The sequence below is a fragment of the Nicotiana sylvestris genome, chromosome 8 (genome assembly GCF_000393655.2).
Source record: "Nicotiana sylvestris chromosome 8, ASM39365v2, whole genome shotgun sequence".
Classification (NCBI taxonomy): domain Eukaryota; kingdom Viridiplantae; phylum Streptophyta; class Magnoliopsida; order Solanales; family Solanaceae; genus Nicotiana; species Nicotiana sylvestris.
Window position 1 is genome coordinate 6,336,532 of NC_091064.1, and position 23,221 is coordinate 6,359,752.

At 41.8% G+C, this 23,221-nt stretch overlaps 1 pseudogene; it reads left to right on the forward strand.

Moving 5' to 3' along the window:
- The first annotated feature begins 1,201 nt into the window (after positions 1-1,201).
- Positions 1,202-23,211, forward strand: LOC104220913 (probable purine permease 4; annotated as a pseudogene).
- Positions 23,212-23,221: the final 10 nt, after the last annotated feature.

Genomic DNA, 23,221 nt, shown 5'->3' on the forward strand with positions numbered 1-23,221 from the left:
TTTTTCTCTTGTTAAGATGTTGCTGCTCAACTTTTTGTCATTTGACTCCATTTTTCACTTGATTACCATCATAAATCCTCATTTGTTTATTGAACTCCTGTGAGACATTAAAGTCATGATTAGAGCCAATTTTTGCATTATTTGAACATTACAATAGTAAACCATCCTTAAGTTAAGCTAAAACATAGGTTATATTAAACAATTTAGCCTATTATCACCGCGCCCCATGGCGTCCTAGCAAGCCTCACAATGCCTAGCGCCATGGTCGGCCCCGTGGTCTTGGCTGCGCCAAGTAACAAGCGTGCATGCGCCTCTGTCGCCCCACCGATGCCTCTTGCCATCGCCCAAGGGCTGGCCAATGACAACAACGTTGCGCGCCCTGACAATGCCGCGCGCGCAGATCCTGATGCCTCGCCAGTGCACAGCTGCAGGCCCATTCCAGCAGTGCCTTGCGCACAGACCCTGATGCCAAGCACCAGTGGCCAGCCTCAGGCCAACACAACAAGTGTCGCGCGCGCCCACAGCAACGCACGCGTAGACCCTGACCCGCAAAACAAAGTTGCTGCCATCGGACTTAGTTCTACCTTGTAATAAACTAAGTCTTTTTCATTGTAATTATAGGCTAGTTTACATCATTTCCGTTCAGTGTGCTTCTACAGCTTTATTAGGACTAGTCATGTAATGTTGGTTTATTTTTGTAAGCATTATTAAGGGGGACCAAACAATCAAACATTTTCAAGCAAGAAATTTTCTGTACTGGTGTCTCTCCCTCTCAACACCGCATCTTTTATAATCAGCATTTCATTCATCAATAAAATCATCATCATTCAAAACCCAATTCTCTCTCAGCTTCCGCAATTGCTCGTGACATTGGTTTTCCCGCACGGCACTGACAATCTAGTCTAGCGTGCGGAGGGTACCTCATTGGCGGACAGCAACCGCACTGACATCGGTTGCTTAGCCTTACGTTGCCCTTCCAAAGAACATCAGGAAGGCATTACGTAACAGTAGGTATCAGAGCCTAGGCTCGACATCGGACAAGGGAATACATTTGCCATCATCACCATTTCTGACCATGGTGAATCATGGGGAGCGTCTAGCATCCCTAGAAGACACGATTGACCGATTACGACCCATAGTGGATACGGTGCCTGATCAAAACAACAACCTAGTTCAAAGGTAGGACGACCTGGACCGCCGAATGCGACAGGCAGAAAATGACATTGCAAACATCAGTCATGACTCTAACGATGACCGAAAAACGGCAGCCATCAAAACTACCAATATTCATGGCAAATTTGAGGACCTTCAACAGGAGCGTGCCGACGATTTAGCCCATCGGCAACAAAAGGCAGATAGACTAACTGCCATGCAGCAAACCATAGACAACTTGACAGGCAAGCTCAATATTGTCAATGTTGCCCTACATAGCCTACTTCGAGGAGGCGACAACCACATCAGCGGTGCAGTAAACCTCACCCCCATTCCACAGAAGCTTAAGATACCGGAGCCAAAGCGATACGACGGATCCCGGGATGCTAAAGAAGTGGAAAACTTCATCTTCGACATCGAACAATACTTTGATGCCATGGGCCATTTGGAAGAATCCAAAAAGGTAGCGACTGCTGCCATGTATCTTCATGGCGATGCCAAACTTTGGTGGCGGGTCAAATAGGAAGCCATCAAGGCCGGTGAAGATACTCTCCAGACATGGGATGAATTGAAGGTAGCCATACGCCTGCAGTTCTTCCCCAAAAATGTGGAATACAATGCAAGGAGAAAGCTACGGGACCTCCGCCACACCAAATCAGTGAGGGAGTACGTGCGCGAATTCTCCGCACTCATGCTAAACATACGCGACATGGGGGACAAAGACAAACTCTTCGCATTCATAGAAGGTTTGAAACCTCATGCCCGTATGGAACTACAGCGACAACGGGTAGACACCCTGCCCAAGGCCATTCAAGCTGCAGAATGCCTTGGCGATTATCATTTGGGAACTCAGAACGACAGGCCCCAGCCGTCTGTCCGAGGGGGATTCAACGGGCACCATCCCAGCAATGGTGGCCCAAGCAAAAGTGGGGGAGATCGGAGTGCATCCAAAACTAAGACTCCTCCCTCCAACAGCAACAGTGCTGCATCCATCAACAACAATCAGGGGAGAAAGCCTCCCTCAGAATGCCGTCATTGCGGCGGGGCACATTGGAACAATGAATGCCCAAACATCAAGGTCAATGCTCATCAGACTGTCGAGGATGAGTCAGACGCATCAGACACATCAGAAGAAGACCAGGTAGGCGCCTTCAATGCAATTGTTGGCTCTATCCCGCATGCCTTAGCGGGGACCAGTGCATGTCCTCCTAAGAAAATCTCAGTCCCAATCACCAAGAAAGGGAAGGAAAAGATGGACGAGAGACCTCATAAACAAGCGAGGACCCTAATGTTCGTCGAATTGAAAGTGAACGGCAAGCCCCTTCACGCATTGATAGACACGGGTGCCACCCACAACTACTTATCGTTAACTCAAGTAGAGCGCATGGGTCTTGTTGTGCAAAAGAGCAAAGGTCGCGTCAAGGCTATCAACTCACCACCCCAAACATTGGGTGGAACAACTACAAATGTCCCAGTGAAGCTTGGCCCATACAAAGGAAGCATCGACCTGCGCATCGCAATCATAGATGATTTCTACATCATAGTGGGTTTGGAGTTCATGAGGCAAACCAACACCATACCGGTACCATATGCCAACATGCTCTTGATGATGGGAGGAAACGGGGCCAAGCCCTGCACCATACCATGCTTTCCCATAAAGATGGCCGCTGAAAATATCTCGGCCATGCAGTTGGAGAAGGTAGTCAACAGACATGAACCCCTGGTTCCGGCTACCCTTCGCAACAACAATCAGCCATCATGTCATCGGCCTCAAAATACTGGTGACGCTCATCGGCGTGTGAAGACTTGTCAGCCATGCCACAAGGACAAGTCGGATCGCTCATCACAGATGGGACCCTTGCAGCCATTATATGTTCCACAGAGACCATGGGAAAGTGTTTCCCTCAGATTCATCACGGGATTGCCCCAAGTCGGTAATCTTGCATCCATCATAGTTGTCATAGATCAGTTTTCAAACTATGCAACCTTCATAGCAGCCCCGCAAAACGCATGAGCAGAAGATACAGCTCGACTCTTCTTCTTGCACATTATCAAACATTAGGGCCTGCCCAAAGACATTGTTAGTAGGCGCGACTCACGCTTCACTAGCAACTTTTGGACTCATCTCTTCAGGTGCTTTGGGTCTACATTGAGTCACAACTCAGACATCCATCCATCATTGAATGGCCATACAGACCGGTTCGATGACATGCTGGAGGAATATCTCCGCAACTTTGCAACCGGATCACAGAAGCATTGGGTCAAGCTCCTGGATGCTGCTCAACTGTGTTTCAATTCTCAAAAGAGCCATCATACAAACAAAAGTCCTTTTGAAATTGTTACCAGACAGCAACTGCTTCTCCCGCAAACGGTGAATGCATCAACCATGCCGAAATCTCCTCGAGCTTCCAACTTCTCGAGTGAATGGGAGCGCAACATGGGGATAGTGCAGAGCTTTCTCGTCAAAGCCCAAGAGCGGGCAAAAAGATTTACCGAACAAAATCTTTGCTTTTCCCAACATCAAACATGGGACAAAGTAATGCTATGCATCTCAAAGCGATACTTGTTTGCAGAGAGGACCCATGACCCTTGCCTGCAACAAAAATACATCGGGCCCCTGCCCATCGAAAAACGCATTGGGAAGTCCACATACCAGGTGAAAACTCCATCCTGGTGGAAGATCCATCCAGTCTTCCATGTCAGCCGCATGAAATCATTGCGTCGCTACAACAGCAAGCTCACAGAACATAGGGGCGCAGATCTCCCATCCAGCAACCACTAGAAGCATCATCATCATCATAAGGCTCCGAGGACGGCGCCAACTCAGGTGGGGGAGAATGTTATGGGCTGCTTTCCAGACACGCCTCATGACCCCTTGGTCGCGCCCCATGGCGGCCTAGCAAGCCTCACAATGCCTAGCGCCATGGTCGGCCCCGTGGTCTTGGCTGCGCCAAGTGACAAGCGCGTATGTGCCTCTGTCGCCCCACTAATGCCTCTCGCCAGTGCCTAAGGGCTGGCCAACGACAACACCGTCGCGCGCCCTGACAATGTCGCGTGCGCAGATCCTGATGCCTCGCCAGCGCACAACTACAGGCCCATTCCAGCAGCGCCTCGTGCACATACCCTGATGCCAAGCACCAGCGCCCAGCCTCAGGCCAACACAACAAGTGTCGCGCGCGCCCACAGCAACGCGCGCGCAGACCCTAACCCGCAAGACAAAGTTGCTGCCATCGGACTTAGTTCTACCTTGTAATAAACTAAGTCCTTTTCATTGTAATTATAGGCTAGTTTACATCATTTCCATTCAGTGTGCTTCTACAGCTTTATTAGGACTAGTCATGTAATGTTGGTTTATTTTTTTAAGCATTATTAAGGGGGACCAAACAATCAAACATTTTCAAGCAAGCAATTTTCTGTACTGGTGTCTCTCCCCCTCGACACCGCATCTTTTGTAATCAGTATTTCATTCATCAATAAAATCATCATCATTCAAAACCCAATTCTCTCTCAGCCGCAATTGTTCGTGACATTGGTTTTCCCGCACGGCACTGACAATCTAGTCTAGCGTACGGAGGGGACCTCATTGGCGGACAACAACTGTACTGACATCGGTTGCTTAGCCTTACGTTGCCCTTCCAAAGAACATCAGGAAGGCGTTGCGTAACACTACACCTATCAAAGGTCTCCCACCAAGTGAAGGCAGCTCCAGAAAACTGAAAAGTAGTAAAAGCGACCCCGCCGGTCTCCAGAATACCCGCTGTGCAAAGAATCCTCTAACACTTGTTTAAGAAACCATGGGCGTCCTCGCCCTCTGTACCACTGAACGTCGGAGGCTAAAGCCTACTGAACCTCTCTAACCTGCGTTGCTCGTCCTCTAGCATGGCAGGAGCTACAAAATCCTGAGCAACTGCAACCGGCTGGGCTGGAGGTGCCTCCGGTGTCTGCAATTTCTGACCAACCTGCTCAGGAGTACGAGCGGCGGGAGTCTGGGTGCCTCCCCCGGCCTGAGAAGTAGCTGTTATAGAAGAAACTGTGACCGCCTGAGTAAGGTTAGTGCACATGGTCAAGATCTGAGCCAAGGTCTCCTGAAGACCAGGAATAACAATGGGCACAGTCGGTGCCTGAACTGGTCCTGCTGGACCATCTACAACCAGAACCTGATCCTAAACTTAGGGCGGCTGGTGGATCTGCAGGTGCTTCCCTAGCTGTTGTGCGGGCCACACCCCTACCCCTACCGCGACAACGACCGCGTCCTCGACCTCTAGTGGCCACAGCTGGTGGCACTGGTGGTCGTCCATCCTGACCGATTGTTCGTGTCCTCACCATCTGTGAGAGAATAGAATAACAGAAGTTTAGTACTTGGATCAACAGATTCGCACGATAAGAATTCAAGAATATGAAGTTTTTCTAAAGGTTCAGCAGCCTCTCGAAGATAAGTACAGACGTCTCTGTACCGATCCGCAAGACTCTACTAAATATGCTCATGACTCGTGAGACCTATGTAACCTAGGCTCTGATACCAACTTGTCACGACCCTAAACCCGGACCCGATCATGATGGTGCCTCTCGTGAAGACAAGGCCAGTCGACACATTTCCAATCCAGTTTTTAAGCAATTAAGACAATAAGTATTAAGTGTTAAACATGATAGAATCTCAAAATAAGCAGTGAACAGTACAGTTGCGAAAAAACACACCCAACACAGCCTGATATCGGGGTGTTACTAGTAATGAGCATCTAACATAAGTCTAGAAACACAGAAAATGGCCTACACAGTCTATTACAAAATCTAGTACAAGAGAAAGAAATATTATAAGAGGGAGAAACACTAGGCTGTGAACGCCGAGCAGCTACCTAGTGGACTCCGAAAATCTGTTGCAAGCTATCAACTCTCTCTAGCAGAACCTGAAGCGCCTGAATCTGCACACAGGGTGCAGAGAGTAAAATGAGTACTCCAACTCAGTGAGTAATAATAATAAATGCAGACTAAGTAATAAGAAATCATGAAAGGCACATAACAGGCTATAAGGAAGCAGTAAAAGCTAGTAGAAACGGTGAAGCAGTAAAGAGGTGTAAAGTCACTAAGTTCAGTTAAACTTCATAAAAATGCCTTTTTAACAATTAAGCAAGTAAATGACAGGAAAATAAGAAAGATAAACACATAAAGGATCGCCCATCGGGCTCAATGTCAACAAATCCGCCCCTCGGGCAATATCTCAGAAACAATACCAACCCCTCGGGCTATATCTCACATCACACTAGGTACTCACGCTCACTGGGGGTGTGCAGACTCCTGGAGGGGCCCCTTACAGCCCAAGCGCAATATCAAGTCATCTCGTGGCATAATCAAATAGGCTCTTGGCCTCATATCAACAAGCCACCACGTGGAGTACAAATCTCAGGCCCTCAGCCTCATAATCATAATCAGTGTTTCCTCACAACATAGACCATCGGCCCTACTCAGTCAGAATCTCATAAGCCCCTCGGGCAATAGTAAAACATGATGCTCAGCCCAAAATATCATTTAATGTGTTAAAACAGAGTAGACATGGTCGAGTTATGAAAATAGTAGAAAATAGCATGACTGAGTTCAAGTGTAAAGTCAAAACAGTGAGGAAATATCAGTAAAAATCCCCTAAGGGTTCAAATTGTTGTCACAAGGCCCAAATATGACATTCAGCCCAAAACATGATGATAGTAAATAGGTTTTAGTCAAATACGCGGTAAAACAATCATTTGGGATGGACTAAGTCCCAATCCCCAACAGTGCACGACCCCACGCTCGTCATCTAACGTGTGTATTACCTCAATATAGCACCATGATGTGTAATCCGGGGTTTCATTCCCTCAGAACAATATTTACAATCATTACTCACCTTTATCCGGTCCGAACTCTAGCCCGCGATGCCCTTGCCTCTTGAGTCGGCTTCCGGATGCTCCAAATCTAACCAAAATCAGTACAAAACTATCAAAATATGCTAAGAGAACAAAGCCTACTCGAAAGAAATCAAATTACAACACAAATCCCGAAATTGGTCAAACCCGACCCCCGGGCCCACGTCTCGGATTTCGACAAAAATCACAAAATTAGAATCCTTATACTCTCACGAGTTCATACATACCAAATGCATCAAAATCCGACCACAAACGACCCCTCAAATCCTAATCAAAGGTCTCAAATCTCAAGCCCTAGTTTTTCAATATTAGGCTTAAATTCCATGATTAATTAGATAGAAATCACATAAGAATCAAGTATTAAGTCCATAAATCTTACCTCCAAGTGTTCCTCCTTGAATCTCTCTTCAATCCTCTTCGAAAAGCTCTCAAATTGCCCAAAAATTGAGGAACTTATGCTCAAAATCGCGGAATAGGCCTTTTAAAACATTCTGCCCAGCACTTAAAAATCCTTCATCGCGAACGCGGTCAACGCCTCGCGTTTGTGAAGCACAAATTTGAGTTGACCAATTTTCCTTCTTCGTGAACGCGGCTCCCCTCTCGCGAACGCGAAGGCTCAGCTTCCCGGCCCATCGTGAACGCGGCTTCCCTCTCGCGAACGCGTAGCTCAAAGACCCCAGCCCTTCGCGAACACGGGACTCCTTCGCGAACGCGAAGGCCAATCTTCCAACCTCACATCCTAACCCTTCGCGAACGCAATGACCACAAGCCTCAACCCTTCGCGATCGCGAGACCCCCTTCGCGAACGCGAAGGCCAACTTCACAGCCTCCCAGCCTAACCCTTCACGAACGCGAGGGCCCACTCGCGAACGCGAGGGCCCACTCGCAAACGCGAGGGCCCACTCGCGAATGCGAAGGCCAAATGTCTGCAACACTTCAGCAGATTTTCTGCAATTTTTCCAAAACATGAAATGGTCCGAATGACCACCCGAAACTCACCCGAGGCCCCCGGGACCTCAACGAAACATGGCAACATAATCCATAACATCATTCAAACTTGCTCCAATTTTCGGAACGCTCAAAACAATATCGAAACACCAAATTCGCATCGGATTCAAGCCTAAGAATCCCAAAATCTTCTAAATTACGATTTTGATAATAAAAAAAAAATCAAACCACGTCCGAATGACCTGAAATTTTGCGCACACATCCCAAATGACACAACGGAACTACTACAACTCTCGAAATCCTATTCCAACCCCTATATCAAAATCTCACTTATCAATCGAAAATCGCCAAAATTCCAATTTCATCAATTCAAGCCTAAATCTACTCCGAACCTCCAAAACATATTCCGATCACGCTCCTAAGTCTCAAATCACCTCCGAAGCTAACCAAACCATCGAAACTCATATCTGAGCCCTATAATACATAAGTCAATATCCGATTGACTTTTCCAACTTAAGTTTCCTCAAAAGAGACTAAGTGGCTCAAACCTTACCAAATCCTTTCCGAACCCGAGCCAACCAACCCGATCACACATAGAACCGATAAGCTAAGCAATAAGAAGCAGAAATGGGGGAAACGAAGCGGTAACTCATTAGATGACTGACCGGGTCGTCACGCTCTCTATCCTTATGATTAGTCTAAAGGTTTTGCTTTCCTTTCTTGATTGTGTGATGGTGCTGGGGGAAAAATAAAAAAATAATTTTAAGCAAGAATATTTTTACAATATTCATTAATTTATTTTAAAATCGAGTTTAATTAACTAATATCAGTTATTACTTATTGTATATTTAAGGTTATTTATCGATATTCACCTTTACTAGTGCTATTTAATATAAATCATACAAACTATTGTAGATACCCCAATTTTTTTTCTGGTGATTATAGAATTTTATTTATCAAAGTTGTGAAATATTTACAGCTCAAGACAAAAGAAGAAAAAATAATACTAACTGGACAACAAGTCCCAGATTATTGTGCATCACCGTAATTGATCTATAAATTATATCCCTCGTTCTATTCTAAAATGGTGGACTTTAGAGTATAATGGTTAAACTATTTAATTTTGGTAATGAATACAAAAATAGAATCTTCAAGTTTCTTAATTTTTTTATATATTTTAAAATTATAGAAAAAGTAATATAAATGACAATAGTTAATAACTTAAAATATTTAAAATTACTAATTAAAATATCATGTTCAAGGAAAGACCTCTTTTGACTCTCCTAAATAGTAATAATGTTAGTGTATGACATAACATGAAACAAAGGAAATAATACCAGAATTTTTTAAAAATATTGTGTCTTGTCATTGAATGAATATTTAACTACATTCTTTTAGGAAAAAGGTGAAATTAACTAAACTCACTAAATTATGTTGTAGAATAATGTAAAAATCGATTCAACCTTAATTTGAGATTTTGGATTCAAACCTAGGAATTACATTACTCTTCAGTAGAGAATGCTAAACTTTCGTAATTGACTTTTTAATTTACGACTTAATTTTATATTAGTCGAGCCAGTAAATTTCATAGAAAATAAACCTTTTATGCAGAAGAACACTCACTAAAGCCCACTTTTAAATATATATATATATATATATACATATATATATATATATTCACTACTCAACCATCCACTAACTACAAAACATAGACTTTGTATCCTTTTATTTATCTGCGGCTTTTCTTTTTCTTTGTTTTTCATTGTCCAATGGATTTCTTAGCCCAACACTCACAACAAGAACATGATCAAGATCAAGCAAATTTTTCAAGAGAACTTATGATTATAGACACAAAAAACACCACCAAAAAAGTGGTAGTAGAGTCCAAACACATGACCAAAAAACAACAAACACTACTTCCACCACTAAAAAATATTATATTTTTCTCCTAGGAATTAACTACTTGTGTATTTTTGTTGGTTCAATCTCATCAACCCTACTCTCAGAATTCTACTTCAATCACAAAGGTGCAAGTCGTTGGGTTTATACTTGGGTTCAATCTGCTGGTTTTTCTTTTCTCCTTCTCCCTATTTATTTACCTTTTTATGTTTTTAAATTCACTGATAGAAACCATTTACTGGTTTCGCTCCTAAAATCTTGTCACTCTCTATTCTCATTGGTTTTTTTATTAGGTTTTAACAACCTTTTATTTTCTTGGGGCAAAATTCTTATCTTCTCGTTTCGACAAATTCTCTTGTTTTATCGTCTGTAACAATGGTGAAACTCCTCACTATTTTAATAAGAATCGATTCACTGATTATAACTCTTAAGCTACTGAATTACAATGAAAACTACTGAAATAACAAGAAACTAAGGATAGAGATAAGGATTGGGATGAGAAGATAGATCGAAGAAGGAGATGAGATGCCAGAAGAGTCAGGATGAGAAACACAGAAATGTCGTCGCATATAATTCAACCAACTACTGATAGGGGTACCCGATACTATTTAAGCAGCTTGGATCCCATATTAACAATGATGAAGGCCTGGCCCAATTGCTTCTTCTCGGCCCAATATCTATTTGCGTGTCATCCTTGTTAGTGTCCATATTGGGTTGGGGCCGATTCATAATAATATTCTCGACCTCAATAAGGACCTTGTCCTTAAGGTTCGAACAGAGCAACACTGATATCATAATGACGGGTTCGGCGAGGCACGAATGTATGTCACGGGCAGCAAGATGAAGAACCAGTGCCTAACTCTTAAAATTGTTTGCTGCTCTTTCTTGCTAATACCAATAATGTTCATAGCCATCCTTGTCTCAAAAGTATTCCGAGCAACACGAACAGCTAGGAGTTCATAGAATTTTAAATGGTTGAGATGGTGAAATGATTCTGGATGCCCCAAATTACACCTTTTGATCTCCTCCTTGGGTGCTACATCAATTGTCTTTCCATTTCGGACAAACTGAATCTCCATAAATTCACTTTGATGGTTTGAGTTGGTATTTATAACCATTTTGGTACTGCCAAGTGCGTCAAGAACTGGATATGACTCCAAAACTTGTTCCATGGCCCGTATTTCAATGGTTCTATGACCACCAAAATAGGCAAGATAGCACATAAGCATAAACGTTGTAGTAGTTCCAGTTTTGTCAGTACCATTTTCATCACTAACTAAGACAATATTGCCTTTACCCACAATGATTATTGCCCTGTTATTAACACCAGAACTAGCCATTGAAGATATGTTCACAAATTCAACTTCTGTATCAGTATGCATAGCAAGACTTATAACCATGAGTTCTTGTCCCAACTCCTTAACATGCGCACACCCATTGAAGCTAGAATTATCCGCCTTGAAGAACTAGTAAACAGTTTTAGAAGTGCGCTCTCCATTAAATATTTCCATTGCACCTGCTATCAACCAACTATAACCATGATCTTTTCGATCTAGATTAGAATTCTGCTGCATTATCAGATTATGGTCAGTTATAACCTGCCCTGCAAACCCATACTTGTTCAAGAGAATACCACAAATTAATGCATCGCCTAGGCCATGATGTAATCTATGACGTGAAACCAAACACTTCAATGACACCAGAAAATGTGTAATCAGCACCATGTATTGCTCGAAGCTTCACCTTATATCCATTCCTCAATTCAAATACTTTCCACTCTTGTAACGCGACAACAAGTGCATTTACTACAGCCTGCGTCTTCATGTACTATTGTATGATGTCATAATTTTCTGTACTTAAGTCTTTCATTAGTCTAAATAGAAGTTGCTTGCTCGTCGCACAAAGAGAATTATTAACCCCACCAGGATCAAAGATAATATACAGAGAAGTAAACATTGTTTTATGAACTAGAGCATGTTCTTTTAGTGGAAGTCCACACTCAGACTCCACAAAAAATTTATCAAGATGTGGATCCTCAATATTCTCGGACACCCAAAAATATATATCAATATACATGGCATAACAGGTCACAACACCAAATTCAACTCCACCTAACTGCTCCCAATCAGATAATTTTGCAAATAAACAACTCCAATCTTTTTCCAATTGCGTCAAATAGTGTATGTGCCTCCACGTTTTCTATAGAACCTGTTAAAGGCATGAACTCGGAACTTACTCCATGATCCCATGCACAAAGATGGGGCAGAGCGACCAGGCCAGACGAAATTTCGGTGGAATTTTGGAAGTGTGTAGGGAGAGCAGGTGGGGAGTGGTTGACTGGTTTGTTTAATGTTATTTTTTAGGCGAAGAGGATGCCGGATGAGTGAAGGTGGAGTACGATGGTTCCATTATATAAGAAAAAATGTGATATCCAGAGTTGTAACATTTATAGGGGTATCAAATTACTGAGTCATACCATGAAAGTATGGAAGAGGGTGGTTGAAGCGAGAGTGAGGATGACAGTGTCTGTATTTGACAACCAGTTCGGGTTCATGCCGGGTCGTTCCACCACATAAGCTATACACCTTGTTAGGAGGTTGGTGGAACTATACAGAGAGAGAAAGAAGGATCTGCACATGGTGTTTATTGACCTAGAGAAAGCGTATGGCAAGGTTCCTAAAGAAGTTCTCTAGAGATGCTTGGAGGCAAAAGGTATGTCGGTTCCTTATGTTATGGCAATTAAGGATATGTATGATGGGGCTAAGACTTGGGTTTCGACAGTAGAAGGGGACTCTGAGCCCTTTCCGGTTGAAATGGGGTTACACCAAGGCTCTGCGCTTAGTCCGTTCTTATTCGTCCTGGTGATGGATGCGATAACAAACCATATTTAAGGGGAAGTGTCAGGGTGCATGCTATTCGCTGATGACATAGTTCTGATTGATGAGTCACGAGTCGGTGTTAACGAGAGATTGAAAGTTTGGAGACAGACTCTTGAGTCTAAGAATTTCAAGCTAAGCAGAACGAAGACGAAATACCTAGAGAGTAAGTTCAGCGCTGGGCCGGGGGAAGTGGACGTGGATGTGAGGCTTGAGTCACAGGTTATCCCAAGTAGAGGCAGCTTCAAGTACCTTGGTTCGGTTATCCACGGGGGAGGGGAGATCGACGAGGATGTCACGCACTGTATTGGGGAAGGATGGATGAAGTAGAGGTTAGCATCTGGAGTCTTGTGTGACAAGAGAGTGCCAACGATACTCAAAGGTAAGTTCTATAAATCGGTGGTTAGATCAGCCATGATGTAACTGAGTGTTGGCCTGTTAAAAACTCACATATCCAAAAGATGAAAGTAGCAGAAATGAGGATGTTGAGGTGGATGTGTGGGCACACTAGGATGGATAAGATATGATGATATTCGGGAGAAGGTGCACGTGGCTCCCATTGATGACAGGATGCGCGAGGCTCAGATAGTTCGGGCATGTACAGAGGAGAAGCACAGAGGCTCCAGTAAGGATGTGTGAGCGGCTGGTTATGGAAGGCACGAGAAGAGGTAGAGGGAGGCCTAAGAAGTATTGGGGAGAGGTGATCAGGCAGGATATGGCGAGGCTTCAGATTTCCGAGGATATGACACTTGATAGGAAGTTATGGAGGTCGAGTATTACGGTTGTAGGGTAGGAGGTAGTTGAGTCTTACGTTACTTTGTACCTTTGTGAGCCTAGTCCGGTGGGGTTTTGTCTAAGATAGCTAGGGGTAATGTCGTGTCTTACTATTTTCTATTTTCGACGCATGATCCATTTACTAGCCATCGTTTTTGCTTTGCATTTTTCTTCTGAATTTTATGTTCCTTTTTCCCTATGATCTCCGTGGTGAATCTAATACTCTCTCCTTTTGTCTTTTTTATCTTGAGCCGAGGGTCTTTTGGAAACAGCCTCTCTACCCCTTAGGGGTAGGGGTAAGGTCTGCGTACACACTACTCTCCCCAGACCCCACTTGTGGGATTTTACTGGGTTGTTGTTATTGTATTATTTTATAGGGTGTAGGAATTAGGTTAGGTCAAATGAGGAATGGGTATGGGCTCAATATTTTGGACTATCCGGAATTGGACCTTTTCAATTAAGACCAACAAATTAGCCTCAAATTTCATACTCTTTCTTGTACAATAAGACCAAAAATACTACATTATTTACTAATTAATCCTACTTAAGTAAAATATCTGTTAAAATAAAACTAACCGTTAAAACAAACTTATTTTTGGTATTTTTCAAATATCATACTAAAAGATTAAAATTGAAAAAATCATTGTAAAATTAAAACAATATTTCTGAAAACAAAGTGGAACTATTTTTTTGTATTTTGAATTTTATGTGAGGTAGATAAATTAAAAGTAACTAGATAAAATATTAATTAGCTAAATAAAAGAAAAAAATATATTTTTTGTAATTTTTATTTTTTGTGATAAAATAAAGTAAAAGAGTCAACACTATTTAGAATAGCGATAGTAAACCTAAATTAAATATTTTATGCTAAAATGTGTAGAATCTTAGGGAGGGTCAAATATTACATATATACAATCGTGACTTTCAAGGCTCACAACTGTAAATAGCCTTTCAACGAACAGATGGTTCGCATTTAAAGTTTCATCTTCCAAAGTAGACTGGCACCCGTATGAGTTGGGGATATGGCAATCGAGAAAGGAAGACACTTGGTCCTCTGGTGGGACTATTGTTGCATAACCCAATTCGGTTAAACAAGCACGTGAAGGTTTGTCCAACTGCCCTATCAAAGCACTGAAGTTGTGATTCCGAAAATGTAGAAATAGCTTATCCTTGAAATGCTTCCAATCGTGGAATTGCTTATTGCGAAATAGCCAATCGAACAAAGTGAGGGCATTACCTTCAAGGTAGAAGTAAGGAAGGGGTAACCAGTCCTTCTCGGAGAAGCCAAGGTATGTGAAGTACCGTCCGCTCGATAAACCCAGCCCTCTAGGTTGATGCCAATGAATTTATCTAGTACCACGATGTCCATTGGAATTCGAATCGATGAAAGCATCAATGTAACAATGGTGAAACTCCTCACTATATTAATAAGAATCGGAACACTGATTATAACTCTTAAGCTACTGAATTACAATGAAAACTACTGAAATAACAAGAAACTAAGAATAGAGATAAGGATTGGGATGAGAAGATAGATGGAAGAAGGAGATGAGATGCCAGAAGAGTCAAGATGAGAAACACAGAAATGCCTTCGCACATAATTCAACCTCCTACTGATAGGGGTACCCGATACTATTTAATCAACATGGATCCCATATTAACAATGGTGAAGGCCTGGACCAATTGCTTCTTCTTGGCCCAATGTCTATTTGCGTGTCATCCTTGTTGGTATCCATATTGGGTTGGGGCCGATTCATAACAATACTCCCGACCTCAATAAGAACCTTGTCCTCAAGGTTCGAACAGAGCAACACTAATATCATAATGGCGAGTTCGACGAGGCACGAATGTGTGCCACGGGCAGCAAGATGAAAAACCAGTGCCATAACTCTTAAAATTGCTTCCTGCTCTTTCTTGCTAATACCAATAATGTTCATAGCCATCCTTGTCTCAAAAGTATTCTGAGCAACACGAACAGCTAGGAGTTCATAGAATTTTAAATGGTTGAGATGGTGAAATGATTCTGGATGCCCCAAATTACACCTTTTGATCTCATCCTTGGGTGCTACATCAATTGTCCTTCCATTTCGGACAAACTGAATCTCCATAAATTCACTTTGATGGTTTGATTTGGTATTTATAACTATTTTGGTACTGCCAAGTGCGTCAAGAACTGGATATGACTCCAAAACCTGTTCCACAGCCCGCATTTCAATGGTTCTATGACCACCAAAATAGGCAAGATAGCGCATAAGCATAAACGTTGTAGTAGTTCCAGTTTTGCTGGTACCATTTTAATCACTAACTAAGACAATATTGCCTTTACCCACAATGATTATTGCCCTGTTATTAACACCAGAACTAGCCATTGAAGATATGTTCACAAATTCAACTTTTGTATCAGTATGCATAGCAAGACCTATAACCGTGAGTTCTTGTCCCAACTCCTTAACATGCGCACACCCATTGAAGCTAGAATTATCCGCCTTGAAGAACTGGTAAACAGTTTTAGAAGTGCGCTCTCCACTAAATATTTTCATTGCACCTGCTATCAACCAACTATAACCATGATCTTTTCGATCTAGATTAGAACTCTGCTGCATTATAAGATTATGTTCAGTTATAACCTGCCCTGCAAACCCATACTTGTTCAAGAGAATACCACAAATTAATGCATCGCCTAGGCTATGATGTAATCTATGACGTGAAACCAAACACTTCAATGACACCAGAAAATGTGTAATCAGCACCATGTATTGCTCGAAGCTTCACCTTATATCCATTCCTCAATTCAAATACTTTCCACTCTTGTAACGCGACAACAAGTGCATTTACTACAGCCTGCGTCTTCATGTACTATTGTATGATGTCATAATTTTCTGTACTTAAGTCTTTCATTAGTCTAAATAGAAGTTGCTTGCTCGTCGCACAAAGAGAATTATTAACCCCACCAGGATCAAAGATAATATACAGAGAAGTAAACATTGTTTTATGAACTAGAGCATGTTCTTTTAGTGGAAGTCCACACTCAGACTCCACAAAAAATTTATCAAGATGTGGATCCTCAATATTCTCGGACACCCAAAAATATATATCAATATACATGGCATAACAGGTCACAACACCAAATTCAACTCCACCTAACTGCTCCCAATCAGATAATTTTGCAAATAAACAACTCCAATCTTTTTCCAATTGCGTCAAATAGTGTATGTGCCTCCACGTTTTCTATAGAACCTGTTAAAGGCATGAACTCGGAACTTACTCCATGATCCCATGCACAAAGGTGGGGCAGAGCGACCAGGCCAGACGAAATTTCGGTGGAATTTTGGAAGTGTGTAGGGAGAGCAGGTGGGGAGTGGTTGACTGGTTTGTTTAATGTTATTTTTTAGGCGAAGAGGATGCCGGATGAGTGAAGGTGGAGTACGATGGTTCCATTATATAAGAAAAAATGTGATATCCAGAGTTGTAACATTTATAGGGGTATCAAATTACTGAGTCATACCATGAAAGTATGGAAGAGGGTGGTTGAAGCGAGAGTGAGGATGACAGTGTCTGTATTTGACAACCAGTTCGGGTTCATGCCGGGTCGTTCCACCACATAAGCTATACACCTTGTTAGGAGGTTGGTGGAACTATACAGAGAGAGAAAAAAGGATCTGCACATGGTGTTTATTGACCTAGAGAAAGCGTATGGCAAGGTTCCTAAAGAAGTTCTCTAGAGATGCTTGGAGGCAAAAGGTATGTCGGTTCCTTATGTTATGGCAATTAAGGATATGTATGATGGGGCTAAGACTTGGGTTTCGACAGTAGAAGGGGACTCTGAGCCCTTTCCGGTTGAAATGGGGTTACACCAAGGCTCTGCGCTTAGTCCGTTCTTATTCGTCCTGGTGATGGATGCGATAACAAACCATATTTAAGGGGAAGTGTCAGGGTGCATGCTATTCGCTGATGACATAGTTCTGATTGATGAGTCACGAGTCGGTGTTAACGAGAGATTGAAAGTTTGGAGACAGACTCTTGAGTCTAAGAATTTCAAGCTAAGCAGAACGAAGACGAAATACCTAGAGAGTAAGTTCAGCGCTGGGCCGGGGGAAGTGGACGTGGATGTGAGGCTTGAGTCACAGGTTATCCCAAGTAGAGGCAGCTTCAAGTACCTTGGTTCGGTTATCCACGGGGGAGGGGAGATCGACGAGGATGTCACGCACCGTATTGGGGAAGGATGGATGAAGTAGAGGTTAGCATCTGGAGTCTTGTGTGACAAGAGAGTGCCAACGATACTCAAAGGTAAGTTCTACAAATCGGTGGTTAGATCAGCCATGATGTAACTGAGTGTTGGCCTGTTAAAAACTCACATATCCAAAAGATGAAAGTAGCAGAAATGAGGATGTTGAGGTGGATGTGTGGGCACACTAGGATGGATAAGATATGATGATATTCGGGAGAAGGTGCACGTGGCTCCCATTGATGACAGGATGCGCGAGGCTCAGATAGTTCGGGCATGTACAGAGGAGAAGCACAGATGCTCCAGTAAGGATGTGTGAGCGGCTGGTTATGGAAGGCACGAGAAGAGGTAGAGGGAGGCCTAAGAAGTATTGGGGAGAGGTGATCAGGCAGGATATGGCGAGGCTTCAGATTTCCGAGGATATGACACTTGATAGGAAGTTATGGAGGTCGAGTATTACGGTTGTAGGGTAGGAGGTAGTTGAGTCTTACGTTACTTTGTACCTTTGTGAGCCTAGTCCGGTGGGGTTTTGTCTAAGATAGCTAGGGGTAATGTCGTGTCTTACTATTTTCTATTTTCGACGCATGATCCATTTACTAGCCATCGTTTTTGCTTTGCATTTTTCTTCTGAATTTTATGTTCCTTTTTCCCTATGATCTCCGTGGTGAATCTAATACTCTCTCCTTTTGTCTTTTTTATCTTGAGCCGAGGGTCTTTTGGAAACAGCCTCTCTACCCCTTAGGGGTAGGGGTAAGGTCTGCGTACACACTACTCTCCCCAGACCCCACTTGTGGGATTTTACTGGGTTGTTGTTATTGTATTATTTTATAGGGTGTAGGAATTAGGTTAGGTCAAATGAGGAATGGGTATGGGCTCAATATTTTGGACTATCCGGAATTGGACCTTTTCAATTAAGACCAACAAATTAGCCTCAAATTTCATACTCTTTCTTGTACAATAAGACCAAAAATACTACATTATTTACTAATTAATCCTACTTAAGTAAAATATCTGTTAAAATAAAACTAACCGTTAAAACAAACTTATTTTTGGTATTTTTCAAATATCATACTAAAAGATTAAAATTGAAAAAATCATTGTAAAATTAAAACAATATTTCTGAAAACAAAGTGGAACTATTTTTTTGTATTTTGAATTTTATGTGAGGTAGATAAATTAAAAGTAACTAGATAAAATATTAATTAGCTAAATAAAAGAAAAAAATATATTTTTTGTAATTTTTATTTTTTGTGATAAAATAAAGTAAAAGAGTCAACACTATTTAGAATAGCGATAGTAAACCTAAATTAAATATTTTATGCTAAAATGTGTAGAATCTTAGGGAGGGTCAAATATTACATATATACAATCGTGACTTTCAAGGCTCACAACTGTAAATAGCCTTTCAACGAACAGATGGTTCGCATTTAAAGTTTCATCTTCCAAAGTAGACTGGCACCCGTATGAGTTGGGGATATGGCAATCGAGAAAGGAAGACACTTGGTCCTCTGGTGGGACTATTGTTGCATAACCCAATTCGGTTAAACAAGCACGTGAAGGTTTGTCCAACTGCCCTATCAAAGCACTGAAGTTGTGATTCCGAAAATGTAGAAATAGCTTATCCTTGAAATGCTTCCAATCGTGGAATTGCTTATTGCGAAATAGCCAATCGAACAAAGTGAGGGCATTACCTTCAAGGTAGAAGTAAGGAAGGGGTAACCAGTCCTTCTCGGAGAAGCCAAGGTATGTGAAGTACCGTCCGCTCGATAAACCCAGCCCTCTAGGTTGATGCCAATGAATTTATCTAGTACCACGATGTCCATTGGAATTCGAATCGATGAAAGCATCAATGTAACAATGGTGAAACTCCTCACTATATTAATAAGAATCGGAACACTGATTATAACTCTTAAGCTACTGAATTACAATGAAAACTACTGAAATAACAAGAAACTAAGAATAGAGATAAGGATTGGGATGAGAAGATAGATGGAAGAAGGAGATGAGATGCCAGAAGAGTCAAGATGAGAAACACAGAAATGCCTTCGCACATAATTCAACCTCCTACTGATAGGGGTACCCGATACTATTTAATCAACATGGATCCCATATTAACAATGGTGAAGGCCTGGCCCAATTGCTTCTTCTTGGCCCAATGTCTATTTGCGTGTCATCCTTGTTGGTATCCATATTGGGTTGGGGCCGATTCATAACAATACTCCCGACCTCAATAAGAACCTTGTCCTCAAGGTTCGAACAGAGCAACACTAATATCATAATGGCGAGTTCGACGAGGCACGAATGTGTGCCACGGGCAGCAAGATGAAAAACCAGTGCCATAACTCTTAAAATTGCTTCCTGCTCTTTCTTGCTAATACCAATAATGTTCATAGCCATCCTTGTCTCAAAAGTATTCTGAGCAACACGAACAGCTAGGAGTTCATAGAATTTTAAATGGTTGAGATGGTGAAATGATTCTGGATGCCCCAAATTACACCTTTTGATCTCATCCTTGGGTGCTACATCAATTGTCCTTCCATTTCGGACAAACTGAATCTCCATAAATTCACTTTGATGGTTTGATTTGGTATTTATAACTATTTTGGTACTGTCAAGTGCGTCAAGAACTGGATATGACTCCAAAACCTGTTCCACAGCCCGCATTTCAATGGTTCTATGACCACCAAAATAGGCAAGATAGCGCATAAGCATAAACGTTGTAGTAGTTCCAGTTTTGCTGGTACCATTTTCATCACTAACTAAGACAATATTGCCTTTACCCACAATGATTATTGCCCTGTTATTAACACCAGAACTAGCCATTGAAGATATGTTCACAAATTCAACTTTTGTATCAGTATGCATAGCAAGACCTATAACCGTGAGTTCTTGTCCCAACTCCTTAACATGCGCACACCCATTGAAGCTAGAATTATCCGCCTTGAAGAACTGGTAAACAGTTTTAGAAGTGCGCTCTCCACTAAATATTTTCATTGCACCTGCTATCAACCAACTATAACCATGATCTTTTCGATCTAGATTAGAACTCTGCTGCATTATAAGATTATGTTCAGTTATAACCTGCCCTACAAACCCATACTTGTTCAAGAGAATACTATAAATTAATGCATCGCCTAGGCCATGAAGTAATCTATGATGTGCAACCAACTCTACCACTTCAATGACACCAGAAAATGTGTAATCAGCACCCTGTATTGCTCGAAGCTTCACCTTATATCCATTCCTCAATTCAAATACTTTCCACTCTTGTAACACGATAGCAAGTGCATCTACTACAGCCTGTGTCTTCATGTACTGTTGTGTGGTGTCATAATTTTCTGTAGTTAAGTCTTTCATTAGTCTAAACAGAAGTTGTTTGCTCGTCGCACAAAGAGAATTATTAACCCCACCAGGATCAAAGACAATATACAGAGAAGTAAACATTGTTTTATGAACTAGAGCATGTTCTTTTACTGGAAGTCCACACTCAGACTCCACAAAAAAATTATCAAGATGTGGATCCTCAATATTCTCGGACACCCGAAAACATATATCAAGATACATGGCATAAAAGGTCGCAACACCAAATTCAACTCCACCTAACTGGTCCCAATCAGACAATTTTGCAAATAAACAACTCGTATTCTGTAGAACCTGTTAAAGTGTATGTGCCTCCACGTATTCTGTAGAACCTGTTAAAGCCATGAACTCGAAACTTACTCCATGATCTCATACACAAAGATGTGGTGCAGCTAGGCTAATGGTTATAATACTATGAGAGAGAATGGAAAGGGACTCCTCGGTCTGCGAACGCGGCAGATATACCTCAAAGTCTCTGGAAAATCATCTCGCCTCAAGGGTAGTAGGACTGAGTCGAAGTACCTGGATCTGCACATGAAAAACATGCGCAGAAAGGGCATGAGTACACCACCACAGCGGTACTTAGTAAATGTCAAGCATAACCTCAGTCGAGTAGTGACGAGAAAGGTCAGGGTCCTACTGATTATAGCTGAAAAACGAGGTACAACAGTATAGAATATGATAATATAATTAAATGCTAACAGTATGAAGTAACACAGGATAATAAGAATAACAACTATAACAAAGAGAAAATAATCACAGAAGGAATACAACTCAATACAGATATGACAACCGGGGATCTCTCAGTATCCCGAGGATCTCTTAGTATCCTCAATATGTGTGCTGGGGATCTCTCGGTATCCCGAGGATCTCTTAGTATCCTCAATATATGTGCTGGGATCTCTCGGTATTACAATGAAAACTACTAAAATAACAAGAAACTAAGGATAGAGATAAGGATTGGGATGAGAAGATAGACCGAAGAAGGAGATGAGATGCCAGAAGAGTCAGAATGAGAAACACAGAAATGCCTTCGCACATAATTCAACCTCCTATTGATAGGGGTACCCGATACTAGTTAATCAACCTGGATCCCATATTAACAATGGTGAAGGCCTGGCCCAATTGCTTTTTCTCGGCCCAATGTCTATTTGCGTGTCATCCTTGTTAGTGTCCATATTGGGTTGGGGCCAATTCATAACATCATCGCATTTAGTTTTCACTCTTAGCACTTCCGTAATTATCGTTAAACAAAAAATCACATACGCAAATCTAAATCATGTTATTTTGTTAACACTTAGTTCGGTCTTATTAGCCTTAGGTTCAAACCATGACGACCCAAAAGGTTTGACTAAGTTAAAGTATTTAATAGGATTTTTCTCAAATGTTGGTGATGGATTATTATTCGCTCTTTATCTCTCATTAATGGAAAAAATATATAAAAAAGTTTATTGCTATTCTATGGTTGTGGAAATGCAAATAGTGATGGAATTAGCAGCTACGGTTTTGGCTACGGCGGGAATGACTATAGACAGTGGATTTTCGGAGATGAAAAAAAAGAGTAAAAATGTGTTTGATTTGGGTGAAAAAGCTTACTGGTTAACGGTAATATTTAACGTGGTGATGTGGCAGTTATGTTTTATGGGTATTACTGGGATGGTGTTCTTGACAAGTTCGTTGACAGGTTGACAGGGGGAATTTGCATGACGGCGTTAATGGTCGTTAATGTTTTGGGTGGGGTTTTAGCGTATGGGGATAATTTTGGTGGTACTAAAATAGTTTCAACTTTGTTATGTGTATGGAGATTTTCTTCATATTTATATGGAATGTATATGAAAATGAAGAGGTCGTGAGTTCGAGTCTCCCTAAGAGCAAGGTGGGAAGTTCTTGGAGGAAACAGCTTCTCTATCTCAGGGTAGGGGTAAGGTCTGCGTACACACTACCCTCCCCAGACCCCACTAAATGGGATTATACTAGATTATTATTATTGTACATGAAAATGAAAGAGCAGGAGAAAAAGAAAGAGAGTTCTATAGAAAAGTTGATTAATGATAATCCACATCAGTTCGTGGAAATGACCTAGATTTGTAACA